We start from the raw sequence: 27,723 nt of genomic DNA, 5'->3' as shown, positions 1-27,723 counted from the left end.
TTCTTTCCTTCCTTATTTATTTATTTATTTATTTTTATTTACTTGAGAGAGAGAGAGAGAACATGAGTGGGAGGAGGAGCAGGGGGAAAGGGAGAAGCAGGCTCCCCACTGAGCAAGGAGTCTGCTGCAGGACTTGACCCCAGGACCCTGGGATCATGACCTGAGCCAAAGGCAGCCACTTCACCAACTGAGCCACCCAGACATCCCTCTTAGGTTGCATTCTTTTGTGTCCTTGCATAGAGCCTCACATTGTATACACAGCGTCAATACACATTGGTCAGATGTTGCACACTGGGCATCATGCTAGCTTTTCTGAATGTTACTGATTGTGTCTTCATAGCTGCTTTGTGAAGGAAGATTGCTATTCAGTTTTACACCTGATGACACTGGTGTCCAGAAAGTTGAACGAAGTTGCCAAAGGCATACAGTTAGTAAGTGGTGAAATAGGGCATAGTCTTTGGTATTTGTAACTTCAAAATCCACACTCTCTGAGGAGCTAAATTAAGTTGTGTTTAATTCCTGCTTTGGGGTTGCCTCATGTATGACCTTAGGTTGATAACCTGAATCTGTTCCCATATGTCTGTGCAGGGCCGGGGTCTGCCATTCTTCCTCTGACCCCAGAGGTCAGAGGTCTTCCAGGGTGACCTACCCAATTAGAAGAGGAACCAATGCACTATCTATCAAGCTCTGAGAAGGAAAAGATCTCTCCTTACTGTCTTCACAGCCTGATTTTGTGTTTAATAACCCTGAACATGAAAAATCAAGAACATTAAAAAAAAAAAAAATCCTCATTATACTCTCCAAGCATCTGGGGTCTAAGAATTAGCTACTTCGCTTTAGTAAAATGAGAGAACATTAGACCTAGCAGGAAATCAGAAAGTGCCTAGAACAACTGGCTCTAATTTCAAATGAGAAAACAGATTCCCAGAGAAGGAAGATGATTAACTCAAGGCCACGCAGCTAGTTAACAGGAGAACTGAGAAGAGAGTCCCACTTGTGTGTCTCCTACTCTTACGCACCCTGCCCCTGCAGGCCAACATGAAGGATCAAGACAGCACAAGTCCTAGAAGAACAGATTGAATCACAAAAGGTTCCATCAGATTTTCTACTTCTCTCCTCTCCCCACCGTCTCCCCCCTCCCACATTACACTGTGCATAAAATGGGGGTTCAGTACATTGCTGATAAATTATTCAACTAAAGCATAAGATTAGAATTTGCTTTAGGCATTTATGGAGGTGGAAAACAAAGGAGGGAGGGGTATCTGCGTGCCCTATAGCTAAATGGCTCCTGCCAGGCACGATTCCCTCACAGAGAACCACTATTCACTGTGGGGCAGGGGGAAGAAAACACGGCCTTGAGCTCCTAGGGCTGATGCAGAGCGTAGAGTAGGTAGTGTGGAGCATGTGACCTGTTTTTCTGCTTTCAGTCTAAGGGCAGGCTAGAGTCAGCTCCATGTTGGAAGCCTACAAGACCAAACCCAACAAAACAAGGCACCCCACTGAAACATTTAAAAACCCTAAAACCAAAACAAATGAAATATACTGTTTTCTTGACCTGTCAAACGAGAGGTCAGAGATGGGGGGGACCACATGAACTGAGAGGGAGGGTACTTGCAAAGAGGGAAATCAGGGAAGGGAACCTAAAATTTTAAGTCTAAACTCTGCCCAATCACCTGGGTGACTCAAACTACAAAAGTGTAGAACAAATTCTAGCTTAGAAGGACAGGTGAGCTGAAATTTGAGCTGCCATCCAGGAGCCTGAGCTGGAAGTTTTAGTTGAATCAAATTAAGAGCCTGATGGAACAGAGCGAATGAATGAATAATCAACTAAAACCACATTTCAGAAGAACATAACAGGATCTGGATTCTCCAAGTATAACACTAACATGTCCAGGACAGACTAAAATAATCACTCAATTGACAAAGGACCACAGGTAAGAGGAGAGAAAGAGCCACTCCTGGTGTCAGCCAGGTGTCAGATCTGTTCATATTCTCCTGGTGTTGGGTTCCACCTAATGTTCCATTAATGCTGCTCAGAGGTGGTTTGCAAACCTTTGAAGTGGATAATTTCCAAGGTGGTTTCTACCTCTAGCATTCTGTAGGTTTGTTATCCAGTCTGTACACTTGGAAGGAATTCTCAGAAAAGCCCTGTTTTGTACTTCATAATGACGGATGTTTGTGAGAATTAGGCAATGCTTCTCGAACTTTAATATGTGCTCAAATCACCCAGGCTTTTGTTGAAATCTTTTTCAGAAAGACTGGAATGGGGCTTGGGGCATGCCATTTCCAATAAGGTCAAGTGAAGCTAATGCTGTGGGCTCAAATCTCACACTTTGAGTGGCATGTTTCTCAGGGACAGAGTTTTCTAGTGACACGCTGTGAGGAAAAGTTCCAGGAACCAAATAGATGTGAGACTGCTGTATACTCCAGCTGTTCTTATGGATTTACAGAGTGCACCAGACACTCAATGTCTCTGAGAAATACTGCAGAAATTTGACTGTGTTTTAATTCAGTATTTCCCAAATTAATTTCACCACAAAATCTGTTTTTGAGCAAAAAATTCTATAATACAGAACAGGTGCTATATAAGACATAGTTTGGGGACAATTTTATTATAAGGGGATCTTAAGAAAAATGCATAGATCTGTGTTTTATGTGCTTACTCAATCTCCGTTTCTGGGTTATCAAAGAAACCACATTCTCAGATTTTTTTACTGGAGAATAAATCAAATATAAGGCCTCCTTGAGTTTTGTTTGAAATTTCAAATGCTAAATCTTTGGCAGTCAGTTAAAAAAATATGTGTGTCAGGAATTGCCTTAACTGGATAGGGTTGGTGGTGTGAGTCATGCTGGTCTAATTTGAAGACCTTGGGGAATGCCTCAGTCCAGAAACTGATACTCTCCTGAATGAGTTCTCTACTGCTGATGAATTAACCCTCCAGGTCAACCTTCCCTTAACTCCTGCTCTAAAGTGAATATGCTTTACACACAGTAGTGGGGAAGAGTGGCTCTGAGCCCTGTTTCCCACAAGAGCCATGAAAAAACAGATCATGAAGAAGATGGCACCATTGCCCTCCATGTCCATGGCCAGCTCTTCAAGGTAGTCCCACACGTCCCTTAACTTTCCCAAAGACCTGATTATAAAACTAGGGCATGGATTGTCTCTGCTGTAAAACAGATGAAGGAATAACAACAGAAAGCATAAATAATTTGTTTGAAGTCCTTGATCTACTGGAAGATGAAGAGTAAGCAGAGAGGCCTAAGAGTTAGGAAACTTCTCAAGGAGCTGTCAGACACTTCATATATTTGGTCACTTAACCCCATCTGGGAGATTGGAAAACCATGAAACAAGGAAACAAGTCACCTCTCCCAGTTCATGGGCAGGAAAAGGAGGACTCAGCCCCCCTGACTTGAGTGCCCACAATTTGGGCACCTTCGCCATCTGTTCACCTGTTTTGAGACATGAGCAGCCTCCAGGCCTTGAACATGAGGGTAAAAGTCTTCACAAAGACAAGGAGGTATAAGATCAGACCCTTGCCACAGAATAGTTTTCTCTACTGTTGTCCAAGGCCAACCCAGCATTTCATTGCATGATTTCCTTACACCCCTTTTTAATATATTGTATGATATCTTGTACACAATGGTGTTCCTACCACCTTATTGTTCCTTAATGTCTTTAATGAAGCACTTTTGTCATAGGGTATATTTTTATATCATTTATATCAGAGAAACTCTGAAGACTTTTTTTTTTTTTTAATACATGAGCTGGAATCTCTGTCTCAAATTGCACCAGTCTACACCCACCATCCCAATTTTGACAGCCTAGAGTCTTGAAAACGTTCTTCCTGGGGTGTCTGGGTGGCTCACTCGGTTGAGTGTCTGACTTTTGGTTTCAGCTGAGGTCATGATCTCAGAGTCATAAGATCCAGCCCTGCACTGGGCTCTGCTTAGTGCAGGAGTCTGCTTGAAATTCTTGCTCTCCCTTTCCCTCTGCCCCCTCCCCCCCCCCGCTCTCTCTCCCTCTTTCTCTCTAAACAAATAAAATCCTAAAAACAAAAAGCAAAAACAGAAACATTCTTCCTAAGCAGAAACACTAGTCAGCAGAGAAAGTAAAAAAGAAAAGACATAATATTTTATAAAGAAACCCAGACAGACAGCCTCTCACATAATCACGCCTCTAAGTGCAAAAGAATAATGAGGGGGTCAGACCAAAAGTGTGTACAGACCAAATAGGCCAGAATTGCCTCTGCTGCCAACATGATCTAGCAAATCTCAGAGAAGTTGCTCTCTTCCTCAGCATGAGAAGCCCTCCTAGGAAGAGAGGCTTTTACCCATCTACTTAGGGGGCCATTTCACCAAATCTTGTTATCGGATTTGGTATTTTTCATAGAATCTTACACTCTACATGTTCAATGTGTCTATAGGTCATTTAAAATGTATCCTGTTTTTGTAATGAGCCAAAGTGAAAATACATGTTTTCCCAACAAGTCACTAAGGAATTTTCAAGTTCCCTCTGGGCATCAGCCTGGACTTTGGGGAATAGGGAGGGCATTTCCAGGTGCATTAACTCAGTCAAAGTTAACAATTACAACAATAGGGACACCTGGGTGGCTCAGTCGGTTAAGCATCTGCCTTTGGCTCAGGTCATGATCCGAGAGTCCTGGGATTGAGGCTCCTTGCTCAGTGAAGAGCCTGCTTCTCCCTCTGTCTGCTGCTCCTCCCGCTTGTGTTCTCTCTCTCCCCCAACCCGAACAAATAAATAAATAAATAAACTCTTAAAAAACCAATTACTATGAACATTGGGGTATAGGTGGCCCTTTTTTTCACTACATCTGTATCTAGCAGGGTCAGATGAATGGTAAAGAAGATGTGGTCCATATATACAATGGAGTATTATGCCTCCATCAGAAAGGATGAATACCCAACTATTGTATCAACATGAATGGGACTGGAGGAGATTATGTTGAGTGAAATAAGGCAAAGCAGAGAGAGTCAATTACCATATGGTTTCACTTATTTGTGGAGCATAACAAATAGCATGGAGGACATGAGGAGATAGAGAGGAGAAGAGAGCTGGGAGAAATTGGAGGGGGAGATGAACCATGAGAGACTGTGGACTCTGAGAAACAAACTGAGGGTTTTGGAGGGGAGAGGGATGGGGGGTTGGGTGAGCCTGGTGGTGGGTATTAAGGAGGGCATATATTGTATGGAACACTGGGTGTGATGCATAAACAATGAATCTTGGAACACTGAAAAAATAAAATAAAGTTTAAATTAAAAAAAAAATTCCAACAATAATGATCCTGTTTTGTTATTCACCATATTGCATGCCACACGCTGTGGTAGATGTTTACATGGTACCTACCACAATCCTGTAAGACAGACAAGACTTCCCAAGAATGGTTGCCCAGGAGACTCACTGGGAAACTTCATGAAAATGAATCCGACTCAAAACCCATTAAATCAGAATCTCTGGGCTAGAAACAGGGAATCTATTCTTCAGGGGCTTTCTTGGGTATGATGTGGCAGTCTGAAGTTAACCGGCCTCTGGTAAAGATAAGCCAGATGTTGTTATCTTGATTTTATTCATTAGGAGATAAGAGCTCAGAGAGGAATCCATGTTCAAGATATGCTGGGTTGTCACTGACTCTCCCTTCCCTAGATTTCGGAGCATCTGAGTATAACGTGCTAGGCTGGGAACTGAGAAGTGTGTTTCCCAGACTCTTCTGCCATCAAGCGTGTGTTAATTTTACCAAAGGGAGGCACTGAAGGCAACCAGAGGAGGAAGGAGGAGCCATTTTTGTTCCCTTATAGAGGTGGTTGCAGGGGTGGGGAATTTAAGGCAGGTGGCTGCAGGCTCTAGCCAAATGGGTGATGTTTGGTAAGCTCCAGGGTGAGTGGAGGCTTCTGGGTTCCTGCTCCAGGTGGCAACACAATTCAGTCACATCAGTGGCAGTGGATAGGCTGGGGTTCTGGGTTCGAGGCCTGGAGTGATAGAAGCTTATGAATTGGGAGTAACAATCCTCTCTTCACTCTGCTTCTTCAGCCCATCCATATAGACCTGCATTAAGTCCCTCTTTGCTTGAAATAGCAAGAGGGGTTCTCTTTCTGTGGTTGGACATCAACTGACATGGTAACTTAGTTATCTTAGTTATCACTTGTCAGGGAGCAGGGTGGAGAGTCAGCCCCAGGGTCTGTGACTGAAAAGCCCAAGTTCTTAACCAATATCAAAGATATCAAAAATTCTGCACAAGTTATTCACTAATGTAGGGCAAGTAAGTTTCTTGCTATTCATTCTTTTATCTACTTAAAAAATATATGCTGGGAACTTATTCTATGCTTGCCACTGTGCTACGTTTTGGGGATGAAAAAGTTGAATAAAACATACCTCCTGCTACCATGGAAGGAAAATTTCTAGACAATTAATTATAAGACAATGTGGGAAGGTCAAGGTTGGACCAACTTCTAAGGACGGGCCAATTTTCACAGGATTGTTACCCTAACAATTACAAAGAAACCAGATGGGAGGCATTTAGGGACAGTATACCTGGGGACAGGATGCCCTTTGTAAGAATAAAACACTTACCTCTGGATAGGGAAGCCAACAGGTATTGACTGACCTACTTCCCTAAGGTCCCTCCTGTGCTATTCATTTATTCAGGTGTTCATTCAATTAATGGCATTGAGTGCTTTATAGCAGGCCTTCTCTATACCTTTAGAATAAAGCTTCTGAGCAAAAAAGAGGGTGTTTGATCTCATGGGGCTTCCATTTTTAGGGAGAGACAGTTAATAAGTAAGTAAACAAATAAGATCATTTCATTTTATGAAGGTACTCTAAAGGAAATAAACAGGGATATATGAGAGAGCAACTGGAGAGGGGTTATTTTAGGTATACCCGTTGGCAGGGATATTGGTATAGAATCCACTATCCTTGTCCTTCAGGAGACAGTGGAAAAGGACATAATGAATCTGCAAGGCTGAAACCTGGGCCTCAGCTTATAAGAGCCGCCTGTGAGAACCCAGCCCATGGAGAGTCTCCTCAAAGCTAGCACCCTCTCTACAGCAAAGCAGTCCTATAGTGACATTCAGAGTGAAGGTTCTTCAGGTCAGGGACTGGCTTCTCATCACTCCCTTCTTTACAGTGCACTGTGGGAGAGATGTGGCATAGTGCACTGATCACAGATACCAAGAGTCTCTGATCTGGGTCTGACAGCTGGTTCCACCACTGCTAATCTCTTTGTGTCTTAATTGAAACCTGAAAAATTGGGGTGCCTGGGTGGCTTTTTGGTTGAGCATCTGCATTTGGCTCAGGTTATGGTATTGAGCCCCACATTGGTTTCCCTGCTCAGTGGGGAGCCTGCTTCTCCCTCTTCCTCTGCTGCTCTGCCTGCTTGTGCTCTCTCACTTTCTGTCAAATAAATAAATAAATAAATAATCTAAAAAAAAAAAAAAAAAGAAACTGCAAAATGGGTAGAGTAATTCCCAAATCACAGGATTATTGTGAGGGTTGAATTCTATATTTGGTGGCTATCACCCTGTAGATCACCTGGCTCAGTAAATATTTATTGAATTGATCTATGTGAAATATACAAGCACATCAATGTTAGAAATCACTATGCTTTCCTTAAAAAGTGATGGATCTCTCTAGAAGGGATGGAAGAGTTGGATGTGAGACAGGCTTCCTTCTCCTTTATTCTCTACTTGACTAGAGATGATGTAAGGAATGAGTTGGTCTTCCTCATGGAAGGGAGGGCTTTCTTCTCGCTAACTCTTCTTGCTCATCTCATTCATATCTCTTACAACCAGGTCTGTGCTCAGACTCATCTGCAAGAACGCTAGTTTGCCAATATCCTTCTGAAATTTTGTTCTCTAAAACTATACAGGATCCTGTAGCTTGAGTCTAGCCATAGCTCCAAATAGCTGAACCATCACAGCCCTTGTGTCAGATAACAGACTGGACATGTAGCTTCAGAGGATATTAGGATTTGCAAAGCAATCACAATGGACTAAGGATTCATGCTGTACTTGTAGTCAGTTCAGACTTACACACTGCACGTGAAATAATTTGCACACCAAGACCCCCACCTTTTGCTTAAGGCTTTCACCCACATACTGATTCCAGTAAAGTTCCTCTAAAATTAAGGAAGATCTTGGGGGAGACATTGTATTTATTCATGGAATCACTCCTGAACTTTGGCAAATGAACTAGAACATACGAGACTCCTGATATGAGGAGTTATTAAATGAATAACTATTTTAATTAGTGTAAATGTAAAAAGTGCTTAGCTTTAAAAAAGTGGAAATATTGTGTAGTCAAAAAAAGGAAACAAAATGACTCATAATTTCATGCTGTTAAGTGTCACCCCAAATAGTATCACATTATTTGTACTTTTAGGTAGCTTGAATTATCTTACTTAATGTATTATTAACTCTCTTTTTGGCAACAAACAATTCTTACAACACCATTTTGAATAGCTTCAGAAAAACTCATTACATTAATAGTCTAGATAGAATAAATAGGATTTATTCAAACAAATAGAACTGTTGGAATTTTAAGTTGTTTCCAGGTTTTTTTGTTTGTTTGTTTTTACTTTTTTAAACAATTTATTTATTTACCTTGGAAAGGGAGAGAGCATGGGAAAAGGGGCAAAGGGAAAGAGATAATCTCAAGCAGACTTTGCACTGAGCATGGAGTCTGACATGGGGCTTGATTCCAGGACCCCGAGATCACAACTTGAGCTGAAACCAAGATTCAGACACTTAACCAACTGAGCTACCCAGGAACCTTGTTTTTTGTTTGTTTGTTTTACTTTTAAAGATCTCTGTACATACATTCTACCATACATCTGATTATCTTTTATGTAAAGTCCTGTAAATAAAAGGATTGAGTCAAAGGTAATGTGTGTATTTTGAAGATAGATATATATATATATATATATATATATATATATATATATATATATATATATATAAATTTGTCTTCTAGAACCATGCACAACAATATATTTTTCTCTATACTCTCAGAGTATATAAAAAGGGGAAAACTAGAACCTACATTATAGGGTCGTTTGGAAAAGTAAGTGAATTAATGTGTATTAAGTGCTTAGGGAGTAGTTCATGGCAAGTGTTCAAAGCTGGTAGTTGTCATTACTATAATTACTATTGCTTTTGTAGCTCATATGACGCCAGCTTCAACTCTCTTCTCCCACTCATGTAGTTCATCCACTGTGATGGCAAAACCTCTGTTTCTCATCTCATCAATGGGGGGACGTTGGAATTATATCAAAGAACAAAATTTGGGGATAGGGAGAAGTCTGCCATTTTCTTTAGTTCATAGAATTCCCCTTTTTCTCTGAGAAACTGCCCCTTGGAGCCTTCATTCTCTTGCTCTAACCTGCTTTTGTTTTGTTGCACAGAGGTATTCTGGGAGTGGGCAACTCTGCTGCCCCCATTAATTCTTAGATCTCCCATCTTTCTCATTTTGGCTTACCTTATCATTGGTTTGGAGTACATTCTAAAGTAGCTTTCTAAGAAAAGGAGCATACAACGCAAACTCTTGAGTGTCTGAAAATGTGTTTATCTGGGAATAGATTTCTAGATTTCAAATAATTTCTTTGTTAATTTATAGATGTATATGCTTCTGATGGGTAGTAGAATGGTTTTGTGATTCATATCACTTCCTAGGCTTCAGATTTCCCCCAACACCTGCCTCTTTTTTCTTTTTTTCAACATTTTAGGACCTTGGCACCCTTGATGTTGTGAAAATTCTCATTATCTACATAGTTGGGTATTTTTTTTTCAGTCTTCCTATTGGAATCTTAGAAGTAATTCCTTTTTCTTTTTTTTTTTTTTTAAATTGAGTTATGTTAGTCACCATATAGTACTGTACATTAGTTTTTGATGTAGTGTTCCAAAATTCATTGTTTACGTATAATACCCAGTGCTCCAAGCAACACATGCCCTCCTTAATACCCACCACCAGGCTCACCTATCCTCCCACCCCCTCTCCTCTAAAACCCTCAAGTTTGTTTCTTGAGTCCACAGTATCTCATGGTTCATTTCCTACTCCCATTTCCCCCCCTTCACTTTCCCCTTCCTTCTCCTAATGTCTTACATGTTATTCTTTATAGTCCACAATTAGAAGTAATTTCAGTGTAAAATCCTGCATCTCTCTGCAGCTCTACAAAGTTCTCTTCTATTATTTATACTTATTATGTAAGTATATACTTATTATATTTATACTGCTGCGCTCCTCTGTGACTGAGTCTTCTCCTTTTGGAATTCTTATGACTTAAATAAAAGCTCATGTACTGATCATCTATGTTGTTTGTGTTTTCTTCTCTTATGTTCCATCTCTTAGTATTTTGGGGACTAGGTTTTGAAAACTTTCTTCAGTAATATTTTCTGAGATTTTACTGATCTTCCTTTTGTGCAGCAAATATTTTAAAATATTAAGAACTTTTCTTTATTGTTTATTTGTTGCTTTTGCATAGTTTTGATTTCTTGTATATGAATGTGATTGTGATACATTGTCACTGTTCCCAGAGAATATTGCTAACATAATTCCTCAGAAATTCCTTTCTTTTACTTAATTCTCCAACATCCTGAACTGTTTACATTCCTCTAGGTCAGTCTTCTTGATGATTTACTTTGCTCTTCATTTTTCATGTTTCAGGATTTTCTATCCAAAAGACAAATAATACTAAGTTTTGGCAAGAATCATGATACAGTGAAACCCTAATACATTGTTGGTGGGAATGTAAAATGGTATGACCACTTTGCAGAAATGGTTTGCCAGTTTCTTAACAGTTTAAACTGGAACTTATCAGATGAACCAGAAGTTCTACTCCTGGGGCTCTACATAAGAGAAATAAATATAGTTGTGTACAGAAGACATATATGAATGTTCATGACAGCATTAGTTATAATAACCCAAGCTGTAAACAACCCCAAATTACATTAACTATTGCATGAAGGAACAAAAACAGTATGCCACATATAACTGAGTATTATTCACCAATGAAAATAATAAATTATCTTTAAGAATCAATTATTGATACAAGCTTCAACAAGGATGAATGTCAAAAATGTTATTCTAAGCAAAAGAAGGCAGACACAAAAGACCACCTATTGGGTATTTCCATTGATATGAAATGGCTGGAAATGGCCAATTTATGACAAAAAAGCAGAGCAGTAGCTGCTCAGAATGGACAGTGAAGACTATTAATTACAAAAGGAAGAAGGGAAATTTGGAAATTTAGGAAGTGTCTTAGGACTAGATTGTATTGCTGGTTGCACAACCGTAAACATTCACTAAAATCTGTAGATTTGCATACATCTAGTGGGTGAATTTTTGTATACAAATTATACTTCAGTAAAACCCTGACATAACACACAAAGAACAGGAAGTGATTGGAAAATTTATTTTATATTTTGTTGAAAGTGAAATCTTTGTAATTAAAAAAAAAAAATGTATCCCGTTTTCCGGGTTTGGGATATGGCCATGGTTACCGTTTATCTCTGACTTGAGGTGTTTCCCTCATCTCCGTTGGTTCCCGATGTTTCCATCTGTGGCTAGACATTGAAGTAGGTGGTCTCTGAGGATTCTTCCATCTCTGATTTTGTGGATTATTTCAAACTGGTTTAGTTTTCTCCTTGATCTGTCTGTTAGACTCAGTCTGCCAGCAAATTTGCTACATTTTTTTCTCTGTTGTCAGGTCAGGGTTTGGAATAGACCATCTTGTACTTTTCCTACTTAATCAAGAACCTTCAGAGGAGATACTTAATCTGATTTCTACCTTGAGGATGAGCTGGACACAACTGGCTAAAAATTGAGCAATATTCAGCCAATTTATTTTAAGTGAGTATGCTCATTTTTAAACTTATTTTTATATTAAAGAGAATTTTACTGGGCAAATTTAGCTTACCTACCCATGAATGGCAGCACTAAAAGGAAAACAGGATAGATTTTTGCCTACCAGGACTTATCGGTCTAGTTTATGGGCTACAGTGTAACATCAGAAGTCCAAAAATGATGGGTTAGAAAATGTAGATTTATTCTTCTTTCTTTTGCTGATCCTGATTTTTGGCTACAAGGACACAGTGTCCTTGTAAAGTACTGAAGGGATAATTTTTAAAACCCTATTAGACTTACATTTAGTAGTTACAGATTAATGCTTCTCAAACGATTTAATGTGCATACAGATCAGCTAAGAGTTTGTTAAAATATAGAAGCTTAAATACAATCATTTAGGAAGTGGCCAGAGACCCTGCACTTCGAGCAAGCAGCTAGAATTCACCAGTGCTAGATGGTGGACCACACTCTGAGTAGCAAGGTGTTGGAAGGGAAACAGAAACTGTGGAAGGGAAGGAGTTACAGGGACGTGTCTTGCTTTGATGATAATGAGAACCCATCTGCAAAAGGAGTAAGACGCCCGGCTATAGTCAATTCTCTGTCAATGAAGGTGGTCACACAGAGGCTGGCAGGCAAGTAATAGAAGGAATTTGTGGATGTGATTAAGTGATGGACCAGAAGACCTCAAGCATCTCCTCTCACCGTGAGGATGCACACTTAATCTGTAATTAGCATCACTTCTGACCATGCAATGTATATTTACCATATATTCCTATGGAATTATTACAATAATTTTTTATACTAATCATAAGCATTTTTTGGACTGTGCTTCCCTTGAGTGTGACCACTGTGTTACAAGCACAAGTTTATTGGTGGTGTGCCCAGTCTTGCCTCCTTATTTTCCCAGATCAGAAAGTACTAGTCTTTTCCTGCTGTTCATCTCTCCAGAAGGGTCTGGCTTGCTGTGCAGCTCTTGTAGCTGAGTGGGGACAGAAGGCCTCCATCGTCTTTCTCATCAATCTTGCCCACAAGAGTAGGAACTCAGGCCTCTTGGCTCAATACATAACCTCCAGCTCAGCTTCCTTTTTTATCTTGAATATGACATTTTGGATAGTTACACAGATGAGCACAGATACCTTATTCTCAATGAAATATTGAGATTGCTATGATTTATTTGAATGTAATAAAAACCAGTCTCATTGGATAATAAAATGAGGATGGATGGAGGCAGGAAAACAGTCAGAAATGCAGGATAAATTAATATAAATAAACTAATTATATTGGTGTACAGTTAGAGGCCCATCAGGCCCCCTGATGAGTTTAAGCCTTGGGGTGTCTGGGTGGCTTAGTCAGTTAAGCATCTGCCTTTGGCTCCTGTTATGATTGCAGGGTCCTGGGATTGAGTCCTGAGTTGGGCTCCTTGCTCAGCAGGGAGTCTGCTTCTCCCTCTCCCTTTGCCCCTCCCCCAGCTTGTGCTCTCTCTCATTGTCTCTGTCCAATAAATAAATTATATCTTTAATAAAATAAGTAAGCCTTAAACATGCAGGTTGGATGACAGGAGGCCTCTAGAGGAGTGATAACTAATGAAAACTGAACTGTAAGTGGAAGGTAGTAGTAGGATTGGAGTGAGGTGGATGGTGGGGTGGGTAGGTTCTGAGCAATGGGAACAGCATCAAGTGGGAAACACTGTGATGGGTTCTACGTGTGTACAGGAAAAAATACCTCCCCCCAATTCAGTAAAGTGTAACAAAATATTAAGAGCCCCTTCCCACCCTTTGTGATTCCATAAATATAGAACTACAGAAATGTATTATTCCTTGTCATCATTTTCCTTCTACAAGTCACCTGACGCTCCTTACCCTGCCATCCCGGTGGGTCCTTTGGCGACTCTCTCACTCCCTGGCCATCTTGTCTGATGTGAGCCTCCCGAGTTTTCCATCATCTCTTTCTGGAATGCTCTCCCTCAGTTTTGGTTTCTGGACAACTCCCTTTGCTCTCCAAGGTCTGTAAAGAGCTTAATGAAATCCTTGAATGAGGGATGGCGTGTTAGTCAACTTGACTGCTATAGCAAGATGCCACAGTCTGGGTGGCTCAAATAATGAACATTTATTTTCTTCTAATTCTGGAGTTTGGAAGTCCAAGTTGAAGGTGCCAGCAGGATGGGTTTCTGGAGGCCTCTCTCCCTGTCTTACAGATGGCTACCTTCTCACTGTGTCCTCACTGGTCTTTCTTCTGAGAGATCTCTGGTGTATCTCCCTCTTCATATAAGAGCATCAGTCCTGCTGGGTTATGGCCCCAACCTCATGATCCCATTTAACCTCAATTATCACCTTAAAGGCCTCATTTCTAAATGAATTACTTTGGGGGGTTAAGGCTTCGGTATGTGAATTTTGGGAAACACAGTTCAGTTTATGGCAGATGGAAAGTTCACATGGCCTTTGGGCACAGGAGGATTCCCTTGTGTTACAGTTGATGATGTGGTTTTATACTCAATAGCATTATATCTGTTTGAGGGCAGAACTAGAATATTAAACTAGATTCTTGAACACCTGTGAAGTTCCCACAAGGTTGAAGCAAGAAATCACAATGTTCATACTCAAAGATATTTCTTGACTAGAGTAAGAGGTTGGCTATGAAGAAAGTCAGTGTCTGATTCAGGGGGTATCCAACTGATGTATGATTTGAACTTGGGACTTAATGGTAGAGAATAAAAATTGATTCTCCTCCCTGACTTCCAGAGAAGGGTATCTTGCCAAAGCAGCTCTCTGTCTGCAAGTTAGAAGCCCTTCTAAGGTCTGTAGTTTCTTCCTCTTTATTTGATCACACCTCAGTCTCCTCTCCCTTAGAGGAAAACAGTATGTTGAGACAAGAATGAAACAATTTGGGGGCACTGATGGTGTGTATGTGTTTAGAGAGCCCTGTTTCAAATACTTGAATGACTTCCTCACAGCAAAAATTAAGTAGACTTGACCCAATAGTTGGACTGCAGAGAAGGATTATGAAAGGGCTGGAAACTCTCCTACCGGAGGCAATGAAGTGAACTCTTCACATTTCTTCTTCCGGTGCAATTCTTATCTATTAAACATGCTGTATACTGGGCTAAAATTATTACATCTCATCCTCATAATAATTATGTGGGTTTAATTGGGCAGGTTTTTAAAATTCAAGTTTGTCAATTAAAAAAAGAAATCAAGGGCAGTTCAAAAATATTTATGAATATTTCGTTAATACTCAGATTTCCTGAGCCACATTCCAGAGATTTTCTTTGGTGGATGGGTAGGAAATGAATTTTGGGTAAGACTAAACCCAGAAGAGATGCTTGGGGGAAAAAAAAAACTCATTAAAAAATGCCACACCTGTATTGTTTATATAATCAATCTCCTTTTAGTTTGAATGAATTCCACTTGCAATTAAATAGAGTCTTCTTAAAATGTTTTACGGTATTAATTGTTGTATTACTATTATTGCCTAGGGACTAGAAAGTCTGGAATTCTGCCCTACATCATCTTGTTTCTAACTATGAAGTTTGTAAGAGAGAGATGTAATGAGGCATAGAAACAAATAAGGGGAGAAAAGGTTCTGCTTGGTCTGAATCCTGGGAGGCTGCCTCAAAGACCTGGTTCAAATGTCTGGGTTCAAAGGCATAATGGAGTCTTCACTCTGTGTATTGAGTTGTAACCTGGGTCTTACAATTTTAGCACATCCCATTCAATGTCATGGAGTGAGAACATCGAATAACAACAGAACAGGAGCACAGGAAATGTGGCACTTCTGTTCCTCTCTAGATGCAGAGAAAGATGAAAGAGTAAAAAGGTGGTTCAACTAAAGGTGCCAAGGACAGACAGGTCTTCTGACTGCCAGGACAGACACAAGAAGGAGAAAAGAGGGAAGAAGATGACTGACGTTCAGCATCAGGAAGGAAGCTACGTGTGATCTTCTGGCTTCCCTCTCATACATGGCAGAAGAAGATGAGAAACCCATGCCAATATAGGAGACCTTTAGACTCTGTTCATGGCTAAAGTTAGTCCAGGCAATATCCTAGAGTCTGGCCAATCAAATTAATGATCTCCTCCTTGAAGGGAGAAGCAAGGGAGAAGCAAAAAAGGGGTGAGCCCAGCTTCCTTGTAGAACTGGAATCCTGTAGTTCCAATGAAGGATGTTGAGTAGGAAAGAATCCAGTTGCACAGTGTTTTTTTTCCTGTTTCACATACTTGATGCCTAAAGACCAGTTAATAATGTCAGCAGCTCTGGGGCCCTTGGGTGGCTCCGTTGGTTAAACGTCCAATTATTGAGTCCTACTTAGGTTGTGATCTCAGGCTTGTGAGATTGAGCCCTGTGTCAGGCTCCACACTAAGTGCAGAGCCGCTTGACAGTCTCTCTCTCCCTCTCCCTCTGACTCTCCTTCTCTCTCTCTTTAAAAAAATAAATAAATATTTTTTTTTAGGAAAAAAAAAAAGAATATAAGCTATTCTATTCCAAACACAGCCCTATTCCAATCATTGAAAACCCATAGATACTAGACAGAAATATATATTTGGCTGCCCATCTGCCATCAGGAAAACTGTGGTCTGTATTTAATAATCTTCTTTCCTGGTACCAAAGAGAAATGTGGATTTGGAGTCATGACCCGGATTCAGGTCTACTTGCTAATGCTGGGCATTTTTCTAACCACTGTAAGTCTCAAATTTCTGTTCTTCTGTGATGTAACAATGTTTGCTTCATGTCTTTCTGGCATGCAACATCTTGAGGGGCAAGAGTGAACTGATTCTTTTTTTTTTTTTAAGATTGTATTTATTTATTTGACAGAGAGAGAGAGAGATCACAGGTAGGCAGAGAGGCAGGCAGAGAGAGAGAGAGAGAGGAGGAAGCAGGCTCCCTGCTGAGCAGAGAGCCCAGTATGGGGCTCAATCCCAGGGCCCTGGGATCAGGACCTGAGCTGAAGGCAGAGGCTTTAACCCACTGAGCCACCCAGGTGCCCAAGAGTGACCTGATTCTGAAATACTGTGGTAAAGCTTATTTTAGAAGGCATGGTGAATCATCCATTAGGAGAAATGGCCCTCTTGTGTTGAGTATGGCATGGCCGACATCATGAACGAAGAACAGAAGATGTGTATCCCATCCCCTTCTGTTAGAAAGAGGGTTAATCAAATCAAAAGCACATCTAACACTACCATTTCTAATTGCATTTTGTTTCCTCTTTCTAGAAAGGTAATATTCTTTTATCTGAAGATGTTTTTCTTTCCTCATAACTTCAGTATAGGTATTATTATTTTTCACCCCTGGGCCCAGAGATCTGAAATACTGACAGTTTTGAGTGGCTTTCTAAGCTTTTGATACAGGAAATTTACTTTAAAAAAGTAACCCAGGAGGCATTTTTCAGTCATTTCTGGCTTTAAGCTGGAATTCACTGCTATTTTCATACAAAGCTGTGGATCTTACAGAGATTGTGATGGAGATCTTCCCCCAAAATATGCCAAATTCACAGAATTAATTTCTTCTCTCTTTCTTTCTTTCTTTCTTTCTTTCTTTCTTTCTTTTTCTTTCTTTCCTCTCTTTTAGCATCTCATGTGTGATGGACAAGCACATGAACCCTAGTTTCATCCAGTTTTAGATTTAAATCCCGATTACATACACTATTTTTATGACTTCAGACACTACTAGAACATGCCCATTTTCTTTTCTTTTATTAAAGATTTTTTTTTTTTAAATTTAGGGGGGTACAAACAGGAGGAGAGCAGAGGGAGAAGGAGAAGCAGACTTGCTGCTGAGCAGGGAGCCCAACTCGGGGCTCAATCTCAGGACCCTGACACTATGACCTAAGCGGAAGGCAAACGTTTAACCAACTGAGCCACCCAGGCACCCCACCCTTTTTCTTCTTTTGTATGTCTTACATAAGACATTGTGAAGTTCAAATGATTTTTAAAATTAGAGATATTTTAAGCAAACTTTAAAGTTTGCTTAACTTTATGACCCCATTTGTTTCTGTGTATCCAGTTTTCCTACTCGATAATTTTTTGCTTTTTACTTTTCCAACAGCACCAGTTAGTCACGCCATGGGATTTCTTCCAGAAGTGAGCTTGTTAGAGGGCTGTCCTGTCAATATTCATTAATTACTGTTACTTCTAGTTCTGCTATGATCAGACAGATCAAGAATTGGTGAACAATGACCCACTCGCCAAATCTGGTCCATTGCTTGTGTTTTGTATAGCTTGCAAACTAACAGTAGATTGTACATTTCTAAAGAGTTGAAATGCATCAAATTAACAAAATAGGAAACAACATGTGTTGGAGAGGATGTGGAGAAAGGAGAACCCTCTTACACTGTTGGTGGGAATGCAAGTTGGTACAGCCTCTTTGGAGAACGTGTGGAGATTCCTCAAGAATTTAAAAATAGAGCTTCCCTATGACCCTGCCATTGCACTCCTGGGTATTTACCCCAAAGATACAGATGTCGTGAAAAGAAGGGCCATCTGTACCCCAATGTTTATAGCAGCAATGGCCATGGTCGCCAAACTATGGAAAGAACCAAGATGCCCTTCAATGGACGAATGGATAAGGAAGATGTGGTCCATATACACTATGGAGTATTATGCCTCCATCAGAAAGGATGAATACCCAACTTTTGTAGCAACATGGATGGGACTGGAAGAGATTATGCTGAGTGAAATAAGTCAAGCAGAGAGAGTCAATTATCATATGGTTTCACTTATTTGTGGAGCATAACAAATATCATGGAGGACAAGGGGTGTTAGAGAGGAGAAGGGAGTTGGGGTAAATTGGAAGGGGAGGTGAATCATGAGAGACTATGGACTCTGAAAAACAGTCTGAGGGGATTGAAGTGGCGGGTGTGTGGGAGGTTGGGGTACCAGGTGGTGGGTATTATAGAAGGCACAGATTGCATGGAGCACTGGGTGTGGTGAAAAAATAATGAATACTGTTTTTCTGAAAATAAATAAATTGAAAAAAATTAAAAAAAAGAAGAATGTTATTTTATTACACATGAAAATTAGTCAATATTCAAATTTTAATATCCATAAGTAAATTTTTATTAGAACACAGTCATATTCATTTAGTCATATATTTTCTATGGTTGCTTTTGCATTATCACTGCAGAGTTTAGTAGTTTTAGTGGAGACCATATGGTACACAAACTCCAAAATACTTACTATCTGGTCCTATTCAGAAAAAGTTTGCCTACTTGTGACATAAAAACAGGAATCACACTTAGATACACCTGACTGCCAGTCCAGGCTCTGGTACTTGCTAGCCATGTGACATTGCATGAATCACCCTTATAAAATGGTGCTCATTATAGTAAAATTATAGTCACTTTCCAAAGTGTCTAGAGAAGAACAAATAACATATTGTATATGAAAGCACTTTGTAAACTGCAAGAACTATATGATTGTGATTTTCACACCTTGTTTTTATCCTTGAAACCTTTTATTCACCTAAATCTCACATGACACTCCTGTATGTGAAGTGGATATAAAGGACAGGTGGTTGAAATCGGGACGGGAGCTTGAAACACTAAACACCCATTTGCTTGGAAAGGAAGGTTTGAATCTACTCTGGGATAAGTAAAGCAGGACTTCTAACCTTTTCCATTACTAAGGCTCCTTTTTTCATTTAAAAGTTACTTAGGGGATGCCTGGGGTGCTCAGTTGGTTAAGTGTCTGCCTTTGTTTTGGGTCATGATCTTAGGGTCCTGGGATCAATTCCTGCATAGGACTCCCTGCTCAGTGGGGAGCCTGCTTCTCTGTCCGACTGCCACTCCTCCTGCTCATGCACTCTCTGTCTCTCTCTCTCTGACAAATAAATGAATAAAATTTAAAAAAAATACTTAGTGCAGCATATGACTAATGGCTTCAACATCCAGTGATGCCAAAATAAATGGCCATAAAACAAGTGCAAAGGATAGGAGAATTTCTCATTGTCAAGGTAGTCAACTAACATTGCATGCTATTTCTCTGACACCCAAACTTAAGACACCACCAAAAAATGATAAAAGAGGTTGACAGATTTGAGTAATGATCATGCAAACCATGGGGAGACCTCAGGGAAGACAGGACACAGTTGGGTCTTATGTTGGCAGAGATAGTGTCCCAAAAGAAAACAGACTGAGATGACTCAGATGGGGGCTAGGCTGGGTTTCCTTTTAGATATGCTCCCCTGTTTCTCCCCTGTTTTCAAGATTGCTCATGCTTGAAAGAACAACAACAGACATGGGTTAGCCAAGGAAGACAGGCAAATAGCAGGGGTCTGAGACTTAAGAGGTAAAGAAGAACTAATAGCATATGCAGGTAGACCAGCTGGCCTTCTCAACTCATTCTGCATTTCTGCTCTCTTAACCACCTTAAAAAGGGGATGACCTGGCTCAGAAGTAAAAGATAAGTCCCTGAAAGGCACAGTTACCTGTGGAGAGGGAATTGTTTGCCTTTCTCCCCCTTCAAATTTCCATCAGATGACTGACTTCACAGAACAACTTCATGAGACACATGAAGAGCACAACTTCAGCAAAGTAACAAAGGGGTAGAGAATCCAGACAAAGTGAACCAGAAGTTATGGTCAGACAGCCTAGATGCTTAAAATATTTTCAAAGAGGTAAAGTAAGGTATTTGTAACAAAAAACAGGGACAAGGAATTATAAAGGAAGAAAAAGTTGAGCATACGGGCCCAGAAAAATATACTTAAAATAAAGAGATCAATGTATGCGTAGAAAAACAGAACATATACAAAGAACAAGTTATTGATCTGAAATATCAGAGTAAGAACCTCTCCTGGAAAGCACCCAAGAGGAATAAAGAGAAACGTAACAACATAGCTAATAGATATAAAGGATAAAAGTAGAATATCAACATCTTTAAGACAATATCTTTCTCCAGGAATGAGAAACGTTAATAGGAGAAGAAATATTTAAAGAAATATTTGTTGAGAATTTCTTAATTTTCAAGAGCAGGTGGTCATGATATAGGTTAAAAAACATATGCACACGCTTTGCCACAAAAAGGTGAAATTTTAGAAGAGCTCAAACAAAGAAAATTCCAAAAGTTTCCAAAGAGAAAAGGCAGATTGCATGTGAAAGAAAGGTAAATAGATTGATGCCATACTTCCCAAAGGTAACCCTGGATGCAAGAAGCCAAAAGAGTGACACTCTTACTGTATTAAAGGAAATTTAGAGTTTTATTTTAAGCTTAAAAGTGAGGAAAACAGAGTGGAGAAAGATAACTATCATATGATCTCCCTGATATGAGGAAGTGGTGATGCAACATGGGGGCTTAAGTGGGTAGGAGAAGAATAAATGAAACAAGATGGGATTGGGAAGGAGACAAACCATAAGTGACTCTTAATCTCACAAAACAAACTGAGGGTTCCTGGGGGGAGGGGGTTGGGAGAAGGGGGTGGGATTATGGACATTGGGGAGGGTATGTGCTTTGGTGAGTGCTGTGAAGTGTGTAAACCTGGCGATTCACAGACCTGTACCCTGGGGATAAAAATATATGTTTATAAAAAATTAAAAATTAAAAAAAAAAAAGAAAAAAAAAGTGAGGAAAACAGAAAAACATCCTTGAACGTATAAGCCCATGGTCATTCAGATCATTCTCCTTCATTAAGCTTCCTGTGATCGTCCTGTGATCCTGCTTTTCAAGCTTACTCCTTTGTTGTATATTTCAAGAACCTCTTTATTTGGAATTAAAAGCCAAGAATGTTTTATTCTGTATTCTCTAGGCTAAGTAATTCTCTCCCATCAATGCAGTGAGTTTAGAAGGTTATTCTTCTGCCTTAGTAGTAGATAAAAGGGTGCTGGCTACAAGATATATGGAAAAACAAACTGGATTAATATCTCAAAATAACCTCTCTCTAAAATTCCCATAATGAAGATATAAACAAAGTGTGTGGGAACAAGAGCAATAATGAAAGGGCATGGACTCCAGGCAGATGTGGTTTTAAGGAAGCCACAGTCTGGTAGAATAAGTTTCTGATAAACACGTGACCTTCCCAACAATACAGAGGACTGGAATGGGCAATTTTTTACATCCGTACAGCATAAGCACGAGCCTCATTTGAAATGCTGAGACTTCCCTTGAGATACTGCTTTTTTTTCCCTGCTGCTAGTCCATGCATCATAATTTGAGTAATTAAAAGCAATCCACTTTTTTATGTTGTGATTGCACTCTGTGAAACATTGAATTTCTTGGTGTTTCTTCCCAATCAGCAGTGTCTTCAGAAGCAAAAGATCCCCTGGATATTACAATGTGAGATTATTTTTAATATTTAATGCAGAATCAAGGAAGCTTCTTTTGGTTCTAAGTAAGTGGAATGGATGTGGAAATGCTGCATGGTGTAGAAAGCGGGACTGAAGTAATTTCTGCATCATACCTCTGCTGTATGTCTGTGCAACAGTCCTATACGGGATAGATTAGGTTTTTTTTTTAATCCCATTTTATACATATATTTCCAAACCATACATTTCTGTGTTCGCTGTGGTTGAATCGCTTTTATGATTTCTATGGCATATTTACATGTGACGGGTTTGCACTAGATGATGCATCCTCATTTAGTGCTCTTTCTAGTCTTGATTTCAAACAGTTTTTTTTTTAAAATCTTGTGAGGAGTGTAATCATTTTGATGTTATTTCTACACCAATAAATTGCTACAGCAACAATAATAATATGAATAGCTACCAATTACCAAGCTATGTGTGCCAGGTAGAGCAGTAAGCAGTGTGTATGCGGTCGTATAATTTGACCTTTACAAACAGCCCTGTGAAGCAGTTCTGATTATCATCTCTGTTTTACTTATGTGGAAACCGGGGCTCAGAAAAATAAATTAACTTATCAAACCTCATAGCTAGAATGTGGTACAGATAACTTTGGATTTAGGTCTCTCTGATTTTAAAAATATCACTTTTTTATACTGTGATACAGTATATGAGACTGACGTGTTACCTACTGCATTAATTAGGCACCTTATACTGTGATGCAGTATAATCAGTATTTATTGTTCATCATGATTATCATTAAGATCGTCACCACCATCATCACCAACATTACTATCATCATTATCACCACCACCACTACCATCACTACCATCACCATCATCACCTTCACGATCAACATGCCCACCCTCCCCACCATCACCATCACCACCACCGTCATCACCACCACCATCATCACCAGCACCATCACCATCAGCATTATCATCATCATCATCACCACCATCACATCCCCATCATCACTATCACCACCATCATTATTCCCACCGTCACCATGACTATCACCACCATCATCATCACCATCATCCTTGTTTTCATCTCATGGCCAGGGAATGGGCCCTCAGTACTCTGAGATAGTCGCATTTTATCTGGTCTTTCTATCCTAATCCCAGTTTGTTTCATCAGGTATTTATACTTATATGGTTATGTCAGCTTTGATGAATGGGTACATATCCCCATCACCATCATTTTTACATTCCTGTTACTATTGATGCTGTTACTAGGAATTATAAGGAACTCGCCATGTCCCAGGCATTGTTCTAAGTCATTAATTTCCATAACAACATTTTAAATTTAAGAATACCCTAAAAATACCATTATTTTGTAGATAAAGACTTTGTAGTGGTTAAATAACCTCCTCAAACTTTCCCAAGATAAGAAATAGGACATTTTGGGTGAACCTTTATGAAACTGGGATCTGAGACTCAGGTTTTTTTTTTTTTTAATTATTATTTAAGCAAGAACACTGCACAAACTTACACATTTTCATCAATAGCATGGCCACTGACTTTAAGCTGGGCCTCTAAATCCCACCCACCATCTTCCCCATTCCAGCTTTCATCTCAGACACCATCTGGATTGTCTTGCATGTTCTGCTTTTGGTTCACAAGTGCTGTCCCGAACAGGGGGTTAAATGGGCAACAGCAGAGAAACGAGACTGTAACACCCTTCCCTTCATTTTCCCCATGCCACATTATACTTTGAAATTTTCATATTTTCTGAGGAATTTGTTGAAAGAATGTCAATGAGTAGAACTGACCATGCACTGCCCATTACATTAATGAAGGGGGCTCAGCTAATTCCCTTGGAGGTTGGCACTGAGAATGATGGTCTCATATCAGAATAAAAGTTATTGCATAACGCACTGATTTTCATTCACAACAAGCTTTATGAGCATTAACAAATGAGCCCTAACTACCCCTCTGTGAGGATGAGAAACACGTAATCCCCTGCATGGTGAATGCGAGCCATGAGGTAGAATTAGAGCAAATATCGTTTTTCTCTCACTCTCTATTCCCTTACTAAACACACAGAAAAGGGAATTTCATTTCAAGTAGAACTGAAATGGCTCCCAAGTGCTGACATTTCATTAAGGCTGACCAAATCACCTTCTCTCCCTACCCCCACCCCAGTTTGGGCTAGAAGCTGCTGCTGTGTTTCAAAAGAGGCTGCAAAGTAAACTCAGTATCTTAGGTTTTTCTATGAAGGCTGAGCCACACTAATCCCTTGTTCAGAGGGCTCCATCCTTGCCTTGAGCTCCCTCTTAGCCAGTGGTTCCAACATTCTCTTCCCTGGGAGTTGCTCTTGACTCTTCTTGATCCTCAACTTAACACATTCTGTTGATTCTATTTCTTAAATATTAACTGAATCTGTCTCTTTCCTTCAAAACCCACTCCTACTTTGAATTAGAGCTGCCATGATCTCTTGACCTTTTTTTAAAGATACATTTGTTTGTTTGAGAGATAGAGCAAGCATGAGTGGGGACAGTGGTAGAGGGAGATGGAAAGGGAGAGAGAATCTCCAGCAGACTCCCCACCCTGATGCAGAACTCAATCCCAGGACCCTGAGATCAAGACCTGAGTTGAAACCAAGCATGGGATGCTTAACCAACCGAGCCACTGAGGCACCCCCTATTGTCCTTACTACTATAAGTATTGGTCTTCTAATTGCTCTCCTGATTTCAGTTTTATGCTCTTCCTACCCAGGATATGTATTTCTGAGGCAGTTATCTGGCACAATCTCTCCCCTGCTTATACTCCCCGATGACCCTTGGTCATATATAGGATAATGTAGAGGACATAAATTCATACATTTTGGCAGATTAAAGATACCTAACAATTTCTTGATTCCACCACATTAAATCTTGGATTATGAATAAGATCAATGGAGTATGACAAAGTGATGCTTTCCCAATTCCAGGCCTTGTTTTAAGAAGACTGTTGACTTTAGCCTCTCATAGAGTCATAAGTCAACTTGCAAAAAGTCCAAATAGCCTACTGAAGAGACCACTTATGGAAATCCTGAGAGTATATCATGAAGGAAAGGAGCCATTGAACCCAGCCTTCTATGATCCCCTGCACTGCATAGCACAAGTGAAGCTATTTTATACCCTCCAGATTGCCCAGTCAACAACAGCTGAATACCACTGGGTAACCACAGCATCACATAAGGAAAAACAAAACAAAACAAAACAAAACAAAAAACCCTCCTGAGTCTTGACCAAATTTTTGACTCACAAAATCATGAGGCATAATAAAATGGTAATTGTTTTAAACCAGTTAGCTTTGGGATATTTTGCTGGGTAGCACTAGATAACTAGAACAGAATTTGTACTGGAAGCAGAGTATTGCTTTAGTGTCAACCTAATGCATATGACATAAACTATTAGAATGGCTGTTTTGGTGAACTTGGAAGGGCCTCAAGAAGACTGTTGGTAGGTAATATGCAAAAGAGAAAATATATGTAAGGAGCAGAGGAATTAAGCTAAGGATATTTTCAAACATGGTATTGAAATTGCCATCTGACTCCTTCTAGTTGCCTATTATAAAGTGCAAGCAAAGAGAGATACATTAAAGCAGGAATTGTTTATTTTCAAGCAAAATGCCCAAGCCCCTCCCCCCCAAAAAAACAACTTTACAGCCAGCAGGTTTTTGATATAAGAAATGGCCCCAGGGAAAGAATCAAATCCAGGGCAGTAGGACATGTCATAGGATAAAAATGTTTTTAGGACTTAAAACCAATGGCATGCCTTGTACTTTTTGCTGAAAACACAAATTAAGAGGATCTTCATGGTGTGCTCCCTCAGTAACCTCACAGGCTGCTCAAGGTATAGAATGGCCTGTCTCAGAATAAAAACTAGATCTAACTTCTTTCTAATGGAGATGAATATAATTTGCCATGTAAGAAATCCACAAAGTTTTCATTTATTTGTCAGAGAGAGCACAAACAGGCAGAGAGGCAGGCAGAGGCAGAGAGAGAAGCAGGCTCCTCATTGATCAAGGAGCCTGATGTTGTACTTGATCCCAGGACCCTGGGATCATGACCTGAGCCAAAGACAGCTACTCAACTGACTGAGCCAAGAAATCCACAAAGTTTTCAAAGGGATTAATACTCTCTTGTGCTGAAAGGTGCAGATAGAGTTATGTGAGAAAAGAGTCCTTTGGGCCCTCAACCTTCCACTAGAGGAATAAAGCTAAGAAAGATCCTCAGATTAAGAGGCAGCCTATATCAAAAAGAAGAGATGACTCAGAGGGGCAGAATCATTCCCGGGGCGTAAGTGGGCCCTAATTGAAGAACTAACCTGTAGACTTAGTTAGAGGTTAGAATGTCAATGAACTGATGACTGCTTTGAACCTCCAATATTTCCCTTTATGGGGTCTCTGTGATAGTTACCCTACTTCTACACTACCATTGTAGGGTATGTGTACACGGGAACATAATAGTCTTCATTTCACAATTGTTCAGAATAAAGAAGTACTCAAGGAACCACAGCATCACACACAGATGGCCTGCATTTAGATGGTGAGATCCCAGACTTCAGATAATGGTACAGTATGATGAGAGCTAAGATTTTTAGGAGGGGACAAGGGCATTTTGAATGTGGAAGAAATAGATGTAATTTGAAGCTAGATAATTGACTCCAGGGGCTCAAGTATGTTTATACGCTCTCTGAAACTGTCTTCATCAAGAGGAGGCATCTATTTCCTCTTCCTTTGACTTTATTATAGATTTGGCCAAATGATGCAGCAGAAGTGACATTATGTCAGGTCTAAGACTTATAAAGACTGGCAGTGTCCACTTTGGATCTCCTGAATACCTGAGTAGCTGTGGGAGAAGCCTCACTCCCTTCGGGAGAGAGTAAGAGGCTGTCAGACTATATGAAAAAGTGAGGGTTTGTGCACCTGGATGGCTCAGTAGGTTAAGTGTCTGACTCTTGATTTCAGCTCAAGTCATGATCTCAAGGCCCTGGTATCAATCCCCAAGTTGGACTCCATGCTTAGTAGGGAGTCTGCTTGAAGATTCTTTCCCTCTCCCTCTGCCCTGCCCCTCCCTTTAAATAAATAATCTGTTTTTAAAAAAAGATAATAATACTGGTTGAGCCCAGTCTTCCAACCAAGGCAAGCCATATAAGTTAAGGTGTTTTGGACCCTCCAGATTAGCCCAGCTACCAAGTAAATATCACCAAGAGAGCCCAGTCATATTAATTTCCCATTGCTGTTGTAATAAATCACTACAAACTTAGTGGCTTAAAAGAACAAATTTATTTTTTACAGTCATATAGATGAGAAATCTGACATGGACCTCACTGGGCTGACAGCAAAGTGTAAGCAGGGCTGTGTGTTTTTTAGAAGCTCTGGGGAGAACCCATGTTCTTGCCTTTTTTGGCTTCTAAAGGCTGCTCACGTTCCTTGGCTCCTGGTTCCTTTGCTGTACCTTTAAAGCCAACAACAGGGGGTTTTCTTTTCTTTTCTGTTCTTTTCTTTTTCTTTTTTTTTCTTTTCTTTTCTTTTTGTACTGCATCACTCCTACCTTCTTTTCTCTCTCCCTTTCCATGTGTAAATTCTTTTGTGAGTGTATTGGGTTCCTCTGGCTA

The sequence above is a fragment of the Mustela erminea genome, chromosome 16 (assembly GCF_009829155.1).
Source record: "Mustela erminea isolate mMusErm1 chromosome 16, mMusErm1.Pri, whole genome shotgun sequence".
Lineage (NCBI taxonomy): Eukaryota > Metazoa > Chordata > Mammalia > Carnivora > Mustelidae > Mustela > Mustela erminea.
Note: the sequence above shows the minus strand (reverse complement) of the source record.